This window comes from Phasianus colchicus, chromosome 15 (assembly GCF_987193195.1).
Source record: "Phasianus colchicus chromosome 15, bPhaCol1.hap1.1, whole genome shotgun sequence".
Taxonomy (NCBI): Eukaryota; Metazoa; Chordata; class Aves; order Galliformes; family Phasianidae; genus Phasianus; species Phasianus colchicus.
This window is the reverse complement of record NC_143450.1, coordinates 7,404,824-7,423,147: the sequence shown is the minus strand read 5'-3', so window position 1 is coordinate 7,423,147 and position 18,324 is coordinate 7,404,824. Positions and strand designations below refer to the sequence as shown.

The window sequence follows — 18,324 nt, the reverse complement described above, 5'->3', positions numbered from 1 at the left end:
GATGCAAAATCTTAGTAACAGAAATCAAAGCAGCACTAAGGGTTTCTGCCAATGAGTTTCCCTTCATGGGAAAGGAAACTAACTACGCTTAAGTTAGAATCTACAGTAGAGCCAAAAGTATTTCGAGGATTGATGAAGACAGGCAATCAATGGAAGTAATTGTTTTTTTTACTCTCAGGGACTAATTTTGATAAGATTAAACACATTCTTCATCTGATCTTAACCCCGTAGTTTGAATTTGTCCATAAAAACTCACTGAACGTAACAGCTGCATCCTTATACAACTCATCTTTTCTGATGGGAGCCCACGCAGGGACCGTTAAGCATTTTTCCTCTTCTCACCCAGGGGCTAAGCTTGGTACTTCTAAGTGGTTGATACTGGATCATTTCTTCAAAATTCACATAAATTCCATAAAGTTAACTGAGAGCAGGAAGTGGAAAAAATTAGTGCTTTTGATGTTAAGGAACAATGCATTCACTTTTGATGACATAACACATCACATGCATTCAGCACAGCTTACTTGGACAAACTGAAGTTTGTGAACATACTTGTTTATTGGAGATTTTTAGGGTTAACCAAGGCCGGCCAGCCAGAGTTCTGGTGTGGAAAGCATCTCTGAGAGTGGGGAAGGAGCAAGAGAATAAAGGAAGCTCTTCCTGACTCCTTTCTTTTTAACTTGGCTTAAATTCTGTTCGGAATAAACGCAGAAGACACCTGCTAGGTCAGATGCCTCAACATTCTTAAGTTTACTTGAAACTCGGTATGACATCCAGAAAAAACAGCAAAATGCAGAATCTACAGACTGGTACAAATGGAACTTTAAAATGAAAGCAGCTTTCTGAGGACAAGAACAAAGTTATAACCATGTTTTCTATTTGTGTAAAAAAAAAAACAACCTCTAACCTGGCAACAAAGGAGCTATAACAACATGAGATGGTCATCAGGCCTTCCTTATTTATAGATTATAAACAGGTAGGAATTCTTCCTCAGATAGGTAGGTCAAAAGTAACTTCTCAACTACCCAGAAATTATCAGTGACATCCCTAGCCTCAGGTTTGCTGAGTGGGCTGTATTCTATATCTTCATTACTCCACTAGGTGAGATTATTCAAGTGAACATTAGCATCAGACAGAAACTGCATTTCTAATTATTTTCCTGATCAGAAAATAAAAATTAAAAGCATTATCAGACAAGTCTTAAGTTCAATTTACTCCTTTTTTCTTTGTTTTTTTTTACTTCACTCAAAGTGCACTCTGAATGAAGAATGCCCCTGGACACTACTACCACAGCAAGTGTTTGTTCTCCTCTTCCCCTGTAGCATTCTTCTGGAAGTTTAATCAAAATTCTTTGAGACTGACAGAAGTTAAACAATAAAGGGACTCTACTCCTGGGCATACTGTTGGGTATATAGTTAAAGAAGCTTAGATCTAACAACAACATACAAGCTCCTGGGGAAAAACCACAGTCTGCAGCAGCAGATATCTACAAAGACTGTTTTGAGTTAGCACTGAAATAATCACAATTTCCAGTTTCATACAGAAATTAAGGAATGGTCTTTCAAAGATGTAAAATGAAAAGCCTTCCTCCCCACACAAAATTGCTAATACAGAAAATAATACTTTAAGTACATTTACATTCTTACCACCTGGCATAGGTTATCCTCCTCTATAATCACACAATAGAAAACAGCCACATTGCCATTATGGTGGGAACATTTGGCTTCACGATAGAAATTTCTTTCACTTATTTCAGCCACATAACCTTTTAATTCTTACACAGCTGTTCTGTCACCTTGGAGCAAAATACACAAACATTCCAGAAACCTCACAGCAAACCAGTTGTATCTTCAAACATTTTATAACCCCTCCTCAACTACATGCTCCTTTCACCTACAAAAAACAGCTATTCACTTCCACTCAAAGCTCTTCTTAGAGCTCTGCTCCTTTCTGTTCTCATTTCAGTCTGACAGCATTCAGGTGAAAACATTCCTTTCAATCTACCATCTGTAGGTTACTGAAATGACAAACTTCTTTTATAGTCATTCTGACAGCACCCAAACAGACAGCACAATCCGTTCTCAGCCTTTACTTGCTGTGATCTAACTGATAGCAGTTTTTTAAGCATCTTCTGGTGTTTGTATGACCACAAAGCCTTGTCAGAGCAGATGAAATTATGAATATACACTCTTTCCTCAATGGCAATAGTCATAAAAGAAAACTGTCTGTGTTTAAGACAGTTGCTTTTATTTGTCATCCTTTTTTCTGAAATTATTCTAGTTTCCAAAAGGACTGGCTTTTAGTATGGCCACAGAGATCTCTGTGATCCTCTCTGTTTTTTTCATCTCATTCAAGGGGACGCGTCAAGATGGGATTTATTCTTTCTCTGTGTATTACCTTTGCATATTCATGGAGACAATAGACTTACAGCATAATAATTCCATTAGGTGAAGATTTTACATCCTAAGTTTTAGAAATTAAATTTTCTTAGCCGTGTAAGATAAAAATATGAGAATATTAAGCAGGACAAATTGTATTCAGTATACTTATAAAATATTTAAAATATTCTAGTTTCTTCATTCTTATAATAGGAGAGGAAGAAGTGCAGGAAAATGAAAATGCCACTGTTGTCTGTCTCAAAGTTCAAATAGTCTCAAACAAAAGCACAGTTTATCATCAAAGACAGCTTTAGATACAAGCACTTTGAAACAGTAATGACCTAAAAGTATGCATGCTTCTTAGCATGCTAATTGCTCCAATTCTGGGTAGAGATAAAGTTCTGCTTAGCTGTTCTACTTGCACAGTGCATGCACTACATATTTAAAACCCAAAAAGCATCAGAAAGAGAATTCTAATTATATGTTTCATTAACTTTCAGAAAAATAGAATGCACTAGTGACTTCCAGGTGCCATAATAAATGCTTCTGGGTGCTTCTTCTTCCCCCCTCTCCTCCCCCCAAACAAATTTAGTCTATTTGGATAAGTTTCTCTCCAGCTAGAGAAAAAAAAAATCTGAAATGAGTGGAAGGCAAATAGTTCTTTTAGATCACTGCAGGAAAAGGGCAAACCCTTTATATTTTACTTAAATAACCCTAGACACATAATATGAGCAAGGTTTATCTGAATGTGGAATCTGCTAAGACAGATACGTGCTAAACAAGTTTTGAAAGTCTGGGGAAAAATATGAGGGTGCAAGCATTCACTGCAGACAATCACAGAATCTCATTTCTTTTCCATCTGCCAACCTCCACTACATTTTCTCTTCCCTTAAAGAAATTAACTTTATGATAATTTTGTTCCTGCCTCCAATTTCTGACTTGATGAAGCTGCCCTAATCAAAAAACGTAAAGCTAAAAGTCAAGTGCAATCAGGGATTATTAGGCAAGAAATATTTATTATGATAAGTATTTAAAGATATAACAACTGATGCCATGCTAATCTAAAAAGCAAACTCTTAAAAAAAAAAAAAAAAAAAATTACTTTCTTTGTTTTTGTTTACCACACAAATAACCAAAAACTGGGTTGATATACTCCTATTTCATAATAAGCTTAAGAGAGAAAACATTTTCCAGAGCAAGATTTAAGCAGAAAATTTTTTCATGAAATATGACATTGTCATTTATTCTGACAGGAAATCAAAGGCTGAGCACAACTAGGAACCCAACTAAAAACACAGGATTTGTCATTTCTCAGATCACTTCATAAGTACTTGGGCTGACAGTAAATGAAGAAAGATTCTATTTGTTACATATGTACAGTATCTGTTCTGTCAATATTGGCTGTCAGCTCTGCAAAGGAAGAGGATAGTAAATGATGTTCTGGACACTAAGAAGGAAGGCTTGGGTTTCATACTTGTAAGAAATTCAGACAGAGTTTCAAACAAGATAACAAAACTCTGCATATTCTGAAGCACATCTCCCATTCCGTTTGGGAACGGAACAAAGGCAGATGCTTATATTAAAATATCTTACAGAAATGCTTAAAAAATGAAAAAAAAAACCAAAACCATATCATATTTTCAGTAGTTATGCTTTCCACTTGTATTGTATTGGATACATAATTAACAACCAACGTCACCTGAAAGCAGTGCTAAGAATTGCCATTAATGTATAATTTCAAAACTGAGTAGTTGCATTTGTTTGGGCCCTTCAGATACTTAACATGTTAAGTTCATCCACCCCATTCCAATTATAAACGTAACACGGGTAAATTAAGCCAAGTCAGTATTCTCAGAAGTCAGTTTCATATATGCCAATGTCTGCTTCAGTTTTTCAATGCATAATCCGTGCGCAGACAAGAACACTTTTTATAAAGCTATTATTTTCCCGCACAAATTTACATGGGTTGATGAGCATTTAAAAGAATCTTCTACTCCACTCTCATTCCATGATTTTCTCAATATTTTCGCATCTTTTTTTCTGCTGCTTTTGTTACATATCTGTGCTGTTGCTTGCTTACGTGATGTATCTGAATTAATACACCAACAAGCCCACGTCTTTCCTGCGTGTTTTCACTATCAGTAGGATAGTCTGGATCTTTAGGCACAGTCTTTAGTGAGTACGGGGTAAATGATGTATGATTCTGAGAGGAGATGAGTGTTACTGTGACACTGCCTGTGTGCTAATCCTTCCTCTGGATATTGTTAGTGAGCACTACAAGCAAAGTGAATTAAATGCTATGCAAACTGAACGCTAAGCATTGCCACAAACCGGGGAATTCCTACAAATGCCTAACATGATTCCTATAACTTTCCCATTATCAACTATGTGCTAATTTCACCATCTAGATTGATGAACTTGATAAAATGAATGAATTTTTATCTAAGTTTTTCAGCCCTAGAACCTGTAGCAAGCAAGACTTGACTTGAAAATTCACCTAACTGTTCTTCCACTGCTTCTCAAGCACTGCAGCTAAGTGTAATAGATTCACAGAATCACAAAATCCTTAGGGTTGGAAAGGGCCTCTGAAGGCCACCTAGTCCCAGTCCCCTGCAATGCACAGGGACACCACAGCTAAGTCAGGTTGCCTTATTCAGCCCTGCCTTGAAAGTCTCCAGGAATGAGGTATCAACCACATCACTAGGTAACCTGTTCCAGTGCCTCACCACTCTCACTGTAAAAGATTTTTTCCTTATATATAACCTAAATCTATCCCCTTTGAGCTCAAAGCCATTTCCCCTTGCTCTATCACCACAGACCCTGCAAAATAGTCTGTTCCCTTCTTCCCTGTAGTTCCCCTTTAGATACTGAAGGCTGCAATCAGGTCACCATGCAATCTTCTATTCTCCAGGCTGAACAGTCCCAGCTCTCTCAGCTTGTCCTCATAGAAGATGTATTCCTTTCCATGGATCATATTTGTGACCCTCTGGGTGCACTCCAACAGGTCTGTGTATCTCCTGTACTGAGGACTCCACATCTGGATGCAGTACCCCTGGTGAGGCCTTACCAGTGCAGAACAGAGTGGCAGAATCAAAGCAGGTCCCTCAATCTGCTGATTACACTTCTTTTGATGCAGCCCAAGATACAGCTGGTTTTCTGGGCTGTGAAGGCATACTGCTGGCTCATGTCCAGCTTACCATCCACCAGTACCCTCAGATTTTTTTCAGCAGGGCTGTGCTCCGTCCCCCAGTTTGTATTTGGTAATGGGGGTTGCTTCAACCCAGGTGCAAGAACTTGCACTTGGATTTGTTGAAGCTCATGAGGTTCACACGGGGCCCACTGCTCAAGCCTGTCTAGGTTTCTCTGGATGGCATCCCATTCCTCTAGTGTGTTAGCCACACTCCACAGCTTGGTGTCATCAGCAAACTTGCTAAGAGTGCACTAGACTCCACTGTCGATGCCACTGATGAAGATAATAAAGAGCACTGGCCTCAGTACAGACCCTTGGGGGACACCACTTATCACCAATCTCCATCCAAACACTGAGCCAATGACCACTCCCTGGACCCAATTCTGCAGCCAGTGCTTCATCCATCAAACAGTCCACCCATCAAATCCATATCTTACCAATTTGGAGAGAAAGATGTGTGATAACAGTCGAAGGCCTTACTTGAAGTTGAGGCAGATGACATCAGTGGCTCTTCCCTTGTCCACTGATGCAGTGACACCAACATAAAAGGCTACCAGGTTGGTGAAGCAGGATTTCCCCTTGGTGAAACCATGCTGGTCCTCCTATATCAGCTCCCTGCCTTCCATATGCCCTAGCATAGCTTCCAAGAGGATCTGTTCCATGATCTTCCCCGGCACAAAGGTGAGACTGACATCAGCAGTTCCCAGGGTCATCATTTTTACCCTTTTAAAAAATGGGTATGATGTTACCTTCTTTCCAGTCACCAGGACTTCACCTGATAGCCATGACTTTTCAAATATCATGGAGTGGATATGCAAAATCAGCCGATTCCTTTAGCACTCTGGGATGTATCTCACTAGGACCCATAGACTTGTAGATGTTCAAGTTCCTCTGGTGATCACAAACCTGATCTTCACTTACATTGTGAGGAATGTTGCTTCCCTGATCCTCTTTTGCCAATCCAAATGTTTGAGGGCTGTGTGGCAAACAGTTTCTTATATGTCAATGTCTGCACCAACACAGAGAAGACTGAGGCAAAAAAAAAGTTGTTAAGTACCTCAGCCTTCTCCTTGGCTATTGTTGAGAAAGGCCAACCTCATCTGGTGCACACAAACCCAGTACCATGTTGGCAAATCGGTTGTCAAAAAACACAAAGTTCTAGTGACAGCACCAGCCAAGAAGCCAGGTATTAAAAAATATGATCCTTTGTTTTGTTTCCGTGTTCTTACCCAGTATAGGAGGGTAGAGAAGGAAAGATGATCTGCAAATTCAATTCCTCTAGCTGTTGTCCCAAGGCCCTGAAATTCATTTTAATAGCCCTTGACCCCCACGTAGCTGCTTCATCGCTCTGTATATGGAAAAGCAGTAAGGGGTTGTGGTCTGTCAGCCGTACCAAGCTAGATAGCTTCCCAGTGATGCCCCTCACCCATGTGCCAGGAAGACAGCAGACTTCTCCAAGAGGATCTGCTCAGATTACTGTATGTTCAGGTCCCTGTAGGGAGTAATCACCTACAACAATACCTGTCTGTTCTTCTTCAGTGAAGTAGCCTTGATGTTAGGGGAAGGTATTTCCTGGTTTGGTTTTGTTAGCATGTCAGGACTGAGTGGGCTGTTACCACCCTCAAATGGCCCTTCCACATCCAGTGCCTCATACTTGTCATACAGAGGCACTTGGGGGTTTGGTGCTGGCAAGGAGGGTTTTCATTTGCCATTTTGGGCACTGACTTGCCTCCATCTGCTCTTTTCCTTTGTGTTCCTGCCGCTACTTTTTTTGTACTCAAAGCTGGGGAGAAAAATGGCTTAAAAAGTAGATGTGACATTTCTTTTTAACACTATCATAATAAACCAGTGATACATTCACCTTCTACTTGTGCATGGCAACGCTGAATTAGGACAATATATAGATTTGCTAATGAACATTTAATTGCCATGGGACTGAAAGTGTCTTGGTTTTTACACTGTAATATTTTTTAGGCTGTGCCTATTAAATCCAAATGAATAAGAAAGAAGTCTTGATAGCTAGAGCAGGAAAAATGATGCGTGCTAGGTGTTCTCATTGAATTTCAATATTATTTGTGGCACACAGCCTGGCTGTTTCTCTGGCTTCGTGGCTGACATGTTCTTTGCCTGCTTAATTTTTAACCTGATAATTTCCAGAGAAGTGCTGCTCACCAGCCTCTCCCATTTGCTGAATAGCCTTCTGGAGCCATCCCCAGGCTCCCCTCTCCAGTCTTTGAGCCATTTTCTATGCACGTGGTTTTTTTTTTAACACAGAAAGTTACATAAAGTCACATGCAAGAGGAAAGAAAAAAAGGCAACTTCTTGGACACTGAGAGCAAGCCTACATACATTGGGAGCACTTGCAGCAATTTAATGATAACACCTACAAGGACAGATAAATGCCTGCCCTGTTCTTTCGGAAGAGATAGATTTTAAAAGCAGCGAAATGGCTTGGCAAAGGCACACAGTGACTGAGGTTCCTTCCAGCCACATGCTCCAGGCTCCTTCTATCTAAAAAGTTCTGTCCAGTTTTCACCTTGAGTGCTGAAGAAAAAGAAAACAAAAGTAGTTTTAATCCAACGCATTTTCATTCTGTCTTTCTGAGAAAGGGAGATATGGCTGAAGAGAGAGCATTTCCTTGTCCAGCTGAGGTGCCACACTGAAGCAGGCATTCCCCAAAATGTTCCTGATTAATGAGCACATTAACTGAGGGCTGATTCCAAGCCTGAGCACCACCACTGAAACAGCAACTGACTGTGGGCGTGCAGTTCCACAGATGTTGTACATTGCAGTATTTCTATCTGGCACTCAGTGAGTCCTCATGAAATTGAATTGCTAGGCTGACCAGGAGAATACTGCACAGGTTTCTGGTAGTAACACCCCCCCCCCCCCCCCCACACACACACAGAAAAAAAGTGTTACATCTTCCATTTCCCATTCCTCAGTTGTCTTGAGAACATTTCTCTAAACTGTATTTGTAGTTAGTTTACTCTTAAGAGCATTTTATTCTCCTTGAAAATACTCTGATATTAATACACTGGAGAAAACTGGTCATCTTCCAGCAAAAGCCAGATCATGACAGCTGGAATAACCGATAGGAAATGCCATCCATTTTTCTTTTCACGTGAGACATAACCCCTTCAGTGGTATGAAATCGGAAAAAGATGCTAGCACTTCTCACTGTCAGATAGGAAAGATGACCAGTGTTGTTGGAGTGAACATACTGGCATTCAACAGTTTGTTACAATAAGTTCTGATTGCAACTGACAGAGCTTTGTAGGAACACCCTGTTCATATCTTAGGCTTTTTGACAGGGATAGATTGAATCACGGTCATACAAAGATCTGGTAACAGAATCAAATATCACAAGAATCATGACAGTTCTCTATTAATCCTCTCTCTGCGGGAGAAACATGAGCATATTTGAAACACCATTTTGAACAAGAACATAATTTATATCTTAGCAAAGCACCTAAAGGACTTTTTTCATTGATTCTTTTCAAATGTATTTAGCCATCATCAGTGCATAGTCACTAGAATCTACCGGACGGTTCTGAAAGGCCTTTGTTCCCCTCAGGATTAACACCGAAACTGAGATTGACAACTCTTCCATAAGCAGGTGCTCATGTTTAAGGCTTCTATCAGCTGTAGAACATAAAAAATACAACTGATTGTGGTATTAAAAACAGTTATTTTCTTCCACTACTTCATTACTGCGTAGTGGTTTATCTTCCTAGGGTGACAGAATGCTTCTAGATCAGATAATGTCTGAGCTGAGACTTCGCTGAATTAAGTGCAATCTTTTGTTGCTCTGAAGGCTGCATTTTTCTAGTCTTTCATACCACATAAATCCTCAGCTAATATTAACCCTCAGCTGGAAACAGTCTTCTGTTTACCTGCCTGCCACTCCCTGTACTGTTCTTTAACTCAGCAACAGGGGTCAAATATATTCTGACAAATATTCACAGTGCTTTACAGTGCAAACCACCTGAAGGTCTGTCTTCACTCTCAGTGCAAGTCAGTGTTTCACTAGCATCATCTTAAAGTAAAGAGGGGGGAAGATTCCCCTGAAACATCATTAGTGTCACCAGAAAAGTTCATTCTAATCCTGACAAAAAAAAAAATAAAATACTGCTTTTGCTCCCTAGTTCTTTCCTAGCTCAGCCTGTGGAGGTACAGAAAGAAAGCAGACATTATTGCATTCCGAGAACAGGCTTACAAAAGCACCCGTAGGAACAATCAGAGCTCAGAGCAGACCAGAGCTGCTTTGAAAATCAGAACCCTAATCACTCTTATTGAAGCATCGATTGGTGCCAATTGGCAAGAAACATCAGGCTCGCCAGCACACTGTAACAGAAGCTATTGAGATGCAGTCTATAAGGCATCATTGTCAACCAGCAGAGGTACTGAATGAAAGCAATTCTTTAATTTGGGACACAAATGTACCTAACTGAAATTAAAAGGCATTTAAACCACACAGCCTTTTCTACCCATTCTAAGGTGATTTTTATTTGTTAATCCAAGGTAAGGGAGTAATGGCCTCTAATACTATAATCTAATTGTCACAGGCTTCAGGCACAAAATTAAAACACATTTATCTCTTTTGGACAATTACTGACCCACAAGGGGACGAAAACCCTCTGTTTCCATCCCTGAGCATTACTTGTTAATTGGTTCTATGGACACAGCAAAGAGAAATTTCAGCTCAAAATAGTTTGTCAGCACTGCCAGCATAAACCTAGAGGATGCCACCTCAGAGCACCACAAGAATGAAAGTCAGTTGATAGTCAAGAAAAGAAGTGAGTTGAGGCTGAACTGCAAGAAAGGAAAGGGGATAATCACAGAAATATTGATCCATTTGGTTAAGGAAAAGTTGTTCTGTTCTATTTTCACTTCTTGCTTTGCTTGCAGTTGAATGCAAGAACTCTATCTATACATGCCCTTTTTGCTCCTATAGAATAGGAAGGTAACAAACGTTTTAAAAGCATTGTGAAGAACAGTGGTTAAAGCAGATTATCTACCTTCTGTCTAATGAAGAAATGCAATAAACAAAATTAGAATATGTTTTAGACTTTAAAATACTGAGAGTACTGGATGCTACACCAGAAATTATCCATGCTTGCTCACTGAAAAGATAAAATGGTCATGCTCTCTTGTCACACTTCTGCAAAGCATCCTTAATGGCTAAATTGGATGATTGGATTTTCTCTGCCTTGTAGAGTGAATACCCAAGTGACACAGAACCATGCTTGAACTCTATACTTCACGCTTGAACTACTGCAGATAGATAAAAAGGAAAACGAAAAGTTACTTGGTGTGCAAGGGCTTGCACAGCTGATAAAATTTAGAGCAGCTTCAAGCTGAGGGAACACACTTATATAATGCAGACAGAGTAACGAAAGGCAAGTACCTCTGCCTTCCCTTCTGCACACAGCAGTTCTGCTGGGAAGGGAAATTGGCCAGCCCAAGTGATCTTACCCTCTAAATGCCAGGAGTCACTCTACGTGTCTATGAGTGTCTCTTTGTACCCTCATGCAGCATTTTAAAAATGGACCCCAAAAAAGATTTTCCCTCTTTGACACACCAGTAAGCAATTGAATTGAAAAAAATTGTAAGGGAAATCTAAAAATCAAAGAGTCTTTTCTTTCATCTCAAATCTCTGTGATTCATTTTAAAATAAGAAAAATCTTATTTTTTAACCCTAATTTCCTACTTAAGAGTCAGCACACCCTCAGGAAACTACCCAAGGGACTCCAGAGCAAGTGTAGAGAACAATGGCTGAGTTCAAATAAAGCAGAGATTGGGATTCGTTCAGAAACCAGTGCATGAAATTCAGATGTTTCATATAGAAGGGCAGACTAATTGACTCAAATCATTTCTGGTAGCTTCCCAGCTGTGTGCTAAAGAACCATTGCTCCAACTGTAGAAAGTCAGAAATCTTGTTTTGGTGGGAACAGCATGAATGAAATCTTGTGGTTTGTCACCTGTAGCAAAGAAGTGTGCATTAAGATACTCCTTTCTCAGTTATTAGCTTTTAAGCTGCAACAGGATCATTGCCTTTATTTAACAACTAACTCTTGCTGAAATCTTCAAGGAACAGACGTCATCTCTGTAAGGAAATGGAGACCATTTCTAAAATGTTGTTTACACAACGCCTGGCAGAGCATGGTGTCTGTCTCAAACGGGCCTTCCAGTTAATACCCCATGAATACTTTATCCATCATTTGTCTGCATCTTCGCAGGCTGTGTTGTTCTTTTTGAGTAGAACAATTGTATAAAGTAGAGTGTTATATCAAAAATTGGGAGTTGATGGATGAAAATCATTATCTTATAGTTTCATTTTTTCCTATGATCACTTTCCTGATGGCTAAGCTACATTATATTTATGCCATTTTCAGAGTCTGATTATATTGCATTAGATTCTGCATTTGTGGATGGGTATTTTAGTGCTCAATCTTATTATTACCCTAGAAGACACGCAGTTCTGGAGCACCAACCAAGATTAATTAGATAGGCACAATATTGCAGAGATCTCCTCCAGTTTGCTATGTCTATCATTACTGACATTTCTACATTCAGCAAAAGATCTGCTGAAGAAATGTACGTGATTAACTCTGAATAAATCAAGTCTAATGAGATCTCCTGGGAAACCACTTCTCCTTACACAATCAGAGGAGGAACATCAGCTGCTCTTTGTTCAGATGGAACGGGTTACAGACTGGTCATGGGCTTTGAGAAGAATTTACTTCCTAGCTGTTTGACTAGCAATTCACTTTTATCCTCAGTGACCTGATAAATCCTGGTAAGCACAACAAACCATATACAACTTGATAACTACAGTCTGCATCACCAATCTGGTGAATACCACTATGTTCACAAGACTATGATGGCACTAGAATTTATAAATATGGATCAGAAAAGCAGTGACTCAATAGCTAGACTGAGATTAAAGGAACTCTCCATACTATCAAGCTTCAGGCTTTAAAGTCTTCATAAATCTCCCAGTTCTTCCTACTCTTAAATTGTTTAATTTTTAATAGAGTTATCCTGTGCAGTTTTCAACTTAAGGCAGTTTTGAACAAACTCCAGTTAGTTTAATTTGAAATGTAAAATAAAACAAACTGCCCCATACAGGAAGCTTCTGCTGGATAATTTGGAAGATTTACTTTTTAACAGAAAATTAATTTTCATTAATATATTCTAAGGGAGGTTGTACAGTAAACTTTCTCACTTAATATGGCACTGCAGCGAAAACAGAAAGAATCCCACTGTGTTTTTACTAACAAGTAATAAAAATTTTAAGAGTTAAAGTCCTCCAAGGTGAAAATAATGTTTCATCGCTGACCAAAAATAAATAAATAAATAAATAAATCCAGCAGATTTCAAGAAAAACAGAACTTAAATGGCTTAAGTTGAGTATAGGTAGGAAAAGAATGAATTCCTTGGGGCCACATGTTACTGTGAAGGAAATAAAGCTGAACAAGTCAAACAGAGGGAGAGATGTCAAGAGGCAAGCAAGAAGCTTTCAAATACCAGGCTATGGTGTAGAGTGAGTGACAGCCCTTACAACTCCAAAAGGGGCCTAACGTGACTGGAATCATTAAGGACTCTTGGTGAAGGAATGAACCTCTTAGGTGAATATGTATTTTTAATCTTCCCTTTTTCTGAATGCTGAAGATACATTTCTAGAGGCTGGAAGTGAACTAGAATGCAAACAGTACAAAAACTACACAAAAAACAAGAACAAACAGAAAAGATAGTCATGGATTGGATTGGCAGTTTACCTCAGATATTTGCTTTCTCTGAACCCATATTAATTCTGGATGTGCTGACCATGATATATACTGCTGAGAGATGAAAAGCATTTAATTTTCCTAAACATAGACATCCTCAGAAGTACAGTCATTTCAGGATGTGTGTGTTATTTTATATCTTTCCAGTTTTCTTTGAAAACATACAGGAGAAGAGTGGCATAAGCTGTTTTGCTGCTGCTATTACTATTTCCATCCGGTGGAGACCTCAGCCACCCTCTTTCCATTCATGTCAATGAATCTTGACATAAAAAACTTCTCCAAGAAAATTACTGTACATTCTTCCTTCTCTTTTAAATGACTGCATGTTTTTATTCTAATATTTTTAATGAGAATTTCTTTAAATCAAGTACCAAATTGGTAAAGCTGCTAGGATGCAGTGTGGGCTCTGGGCTAAACTCCCCTTCCTGGGGATTTAGTGTTGGTTCAAATATTGGTTAACTGCAGAATATTAAAGAGAAAGGGAAGTAGAGGAGAGTTGGACACTTCCTTGAAAGAAACAAATGCTTTAGCAGACTGCTACAGCTCCCAGGTGAGGAGCTGAGCCCCCTACTTCTCAGCCATCAGAGAACAGGCTTGTTCTGCACCAGCCAGCATGGACATTATGGCAGCTCTCCTCATTACTAAGCAAATCCCAGACCCTAAACTATTCAGTCATAGCTCCGAATACCTCATTCATCACAGAATCACTTAGGTTGAAGGTAAGACCCTTCTGAGACCATCCAGGACAATCTCCAAACCTTCATTCATCATTTTCTGCTTAGTGCCCCAGCTCATTGACTTTCTCGGTTGAAGACTACTGAGAATTGTGATCAATCACAATATCACCATTGTGATATTTACCATTAAAAGATTATTTCTAAATGCTTTTATAATTACATAACAAATGAAAAAAAAAAAAAAAAAAAAAGAATATGAATCAACGTAATACCAGACCACTTTCTTTAGTGACAATACAGTCAACGTATGAATTATGGTATTTTCACATAAAGGGCCATGCTGTCACATCTAATGCACGTAAGCAGTCAGCAAACTGTGACCAATGACAAGGTTTGGACTCTTTTTTACCAGTGCCATGACTGGCTACTCCAATACATTGAACATTATCAAAAATATCTTATTTACAAACTTATTTTTGGTTTCAATAGTTCAGTGTCCTACAAAATTTCACATTTTTAGCATTTTTTTTTCTAAACTTTAGACTTCCAGGTTTTTAGGTCATTGTTGTTTCTTTTAAGTGGCAGTTAATGCCAGATCATTATGCATTTGCTGCAAAGGTGTCCTGCAGCATTTTCCCAAAAGTTTAGTATTTTATCATAGAATGGACTGGGTTGAAAAGGACCACAATGATCATCTGCTTTTAACCCCCCTGCTATGTGCAGGGTCGCCAACCAGCAGACCAGGCTGCCCAGAGCCACATCCAGCTTGGCCTTGAATGCCTCCAGGGATGGGGCATCCACCACCTCCTTGGGCAACCTGTTCCAGTGCTTCACCACCCTCTGTGTGAAAAACTTCCTCCTAATATCCAACCTAAACCCCTCCTGTCTCAGTTTAAAACCATTCCCCCTTGTCCTATCGCTATCAACCCATGTCATTTATCTTCCCAACCTTACAGTTCCCAACATATAGTTCTAAATGAGCTCATGCTATCAGTATCTATTCTATTTCTATTCTAAGTCAGGAAGGTCACTCTATGGAAATGTTATGTTGCAATCTACTCAAGAAATGTAGTTGCTTTTGTCCATTTTCTCAGCTAAAAAAATCATAGAGAACAGAGTGTTTCACTGCTTACTTAAATGCCAACTATTTTTGTAACAGCATGATCAAAACTGATTTTCATCATTAACTGAGAAATCATAACACTGAACCTTTTGTATTGAGTTATTGAAAAAATGGTAATTCAGCACTGAAATTTAATGTTAATGCATATTCATATGGTCTCTGATATTAATAGAAGATTTTGTTTTCTAATGCTTAAGATAGATTGGATAATGTCATATTGAAAGTCCTGACTATGTATGTATTGCTCCGAGCAGTAAGCCTGTGCTGCATAAAGACAGTATGTCTTCTTAGCAGGTTTACAGAAACAAGCTGTAAAACAATTCTTGTTAACTTTATGTGCAGATAGGAAAATATATTGTTGTGGCACCAAAATATATTGTTTAGGATTAGGAAAGAGACACAAAACATAAAAATATTTTCACATATCTAAAACAAGGAAGTCATCATAAAAGAAGGTTGTAGTTGTGAAAGTACTTCATAAACAAACTTGATGAAAACATATTTAAAATCCAGTGGGAGTCCAAACCAGTCAAATCTGCCTTCCATTACAGAGACTGCAGGACGAAACGCTACCAAACATTACAAAGGAAAACAAGAAGAAGAATATCTCATGCTGAGCTATTACTGCCTGGAGGAACAAAACAGAACCACAACATGCTCAGTACAATGAAAGCCACTGGGTATGAGCTCCAGAACTGGTAGAAATTATGCTGTATCTTAAGTTCTACTTAAAACAATAAACTCAGAATTTTACCCTTACTTTTCCTTTAGCCCTCAAAATGACAGTTAATTATAGCTGCTAGACACCAATATGGTGAAAGGACCACATCTGGCACCAAGGAGACTGCTCAATAAAAAATTGGCTTGTGTTTCCAACAATTTGTGAATAACCCAGGACTATGATTAGAAAATTGATGGGAATAAAGATTAGCGAATAATTCACATAAATTCAGATTCCGATTCAGTCTGCCCTACAGAGTGGGAGGTGGGCTGTTGACCACTTCAAACATGCAAAGGGGACAGAAAAAGTCAAAATAAGAGACTGTGAGTACAGTGAAGCAGGTTGGGTTTTGAGAGGTTCTGAGGAAACTTTCAGAACGAAGCATAACACACCAGATATTTCTGCAATCTTTTAATAACAAGAACGCACGTTGTTTGGACTCTGTTTTCATACAAGGCTATTTTGTTGACACCAGTAATCTACATTACCGTGGTGAGAATTAACTTACCCTGCTACTAATATAAGTTACCTCTGGTCCCTAATAACCTCAACTTTTACAAACTTAAGCAACTTTTACAAGCAAGACCAGAATTCAGTTTCTTGTCTGCACTTCCCAGGGACACTGGCACCCCTTTGTAAAGGCCCCAGAGCCTTGAGGCTGAGCTACGCTCCAGATGAGGCTCTGGGGGGTTTCAAAGATAGAGAGAAGTAGTTATTGACATAAATCAAACATTACCTCTGCTTTGAAAATTGTCTCAGCTGTGCTGTCTGAGTTGTTTCAATGCTCTTCACTGAGAATCTTAGCAAAACTCAATGGGTTCCTCAATACAAAAGTTTGTCTTTACAGCTAAACAGCTCTGTTATTTCTTAAGGAATTATTCCAGACTTGGAATTTATGATACATTATCATTGCAGCTTGCCAGCCAAAATAAAATGCTCTACTTCAGGTTCCAGAAGCAGTTAAACTGTGATAGCAAGAAACTCCACAGAGACTAATTTATCATGCTTCTTAATAGGTTATATTAACCCAAACAAACCAGTGTGTTTCCAGTGTTTTGCTGGCTTCCAATACCCAAATGAGCTCATTTTGAGCTGTTCAGATAGCACTACCTCAGCAACTGCAATGCAGCAGCTTGTAGCTCTCAGTAAATATGGTAATCAAGTTTGATATTAATATATGAAATATTTAAGTATGTGTGAGAAAAGGACCGACAATGATAATTATTACCATGGAAGATTTTTTGATTAAATGATGCCTAAGTAATTAAAATGAATTATTTGAAACCTTTAGATTTCCAACTTTAGCATGTTTGATTAAATCATCACACAAAAATACCAAGGTCTTGTGTTAAATAAACCATGTTTTCGGTATTACAACCAAATCTTGTATCCAGAACAAAGAATATGCAGAAGATTATTTCATATTTTTTTTATCATGTGTTGGAATTAATTAAACCTGAATGTTTTTCCTTGAACAAACTTTGAACATCTCCTATTATTCAGTTTAAGAGCAGTACACGGACAAATATTCTCTAAGAGAAGATGTGGCCCATGCCTGGGCTAGGTTGCCCCACTTACCTCTCCCCAGCATACACGTGGGTACCTTGCTCCCATTCACCCTACTCCCTCATGCCTGGCACATCCTGCTTCATGGTGGGCACAGTGCTGACCGACAGGGAGTTCTCTGCAAACCAATGCCCAGCAGTGATGGGTCCCCTCCTGCAGACTTTCCTCCAGGGACCTGAGAGAAAGAGGGAATTAGGTGATTTTGCAGCTGCAGGCAAAAGCTGTCAACCCCTCCAGATTCCTCACAGCCTATAGATGGGCGGAGGGCTCAGCTCCTGAAGGAAGATGAGGTGATGACCCTCCTTAATGACCCCCCTTCCCCTCTCGTCCCCTGCACTCATCTCACCTCTGCTTCCAGCTGTAGGCCTGCCCGACCTGTTGCCACCACCACCCACCTTCTGCCAACTGTGATATGGCCAGTAACTGCATCCCACCCACTGTAACACAAACACCACTGTATGCCCACTGACTTTCCTGGACCCCTGGCAGAGAAGAAAGGCAGTGGAGTAAGTATGTGGCCTGTGTCCCCAAGCAGGACAGTGCCAGAGAGGAATGGCTTCTTCAACCCTAATGCCAGAGAGGTGAGGGCTGGGAAGGACTCTGGGATACCTCCATACTTCCAATTTCACAGCACGAGTTGCAGGGGGAGAAACTGCTGTTTGTCCATATGCTGCTGATCCATACAACTTATTGCACTGTACAAATCCTTTAAAAACTGAAGGCATAACAACAGCCAAATTGCATTGGAGGAAATAACACTGCAAAAATCATCTGCCTCTACACAGGACTTAGGAAGGAAGTAATCACTTTAAAACACAAAAACACATCTGTTTTGAGTTTCTTACACTCACAAGCAATAAGATCGGTGTCAGCAGCCTG

General features: G+C 39.4%; 1 protein-coding gene across 2 annotated transcripts in view; it reads right to left on the bottom strand.

The window, feature by feature from the left end:
• Nucleotides 1–18,324, bottom strand: part of LOC149915889 (uncharacterized) — a 252,434-nt gene that overhangs the window by 65,689 nt on the left and 168,421 nt on the right. For both annotated transcript variants that reach the window (XM_090150721.1, XM_090150718.1), the window contains one exon: nt 17,458–17,620. The gene's annotated coding sequence lies outside the window, so the exon portion shown is untranslated. The remainder of the gene's footprint in view (nt 1–17,457; nt 17,621–18,324) is intronic.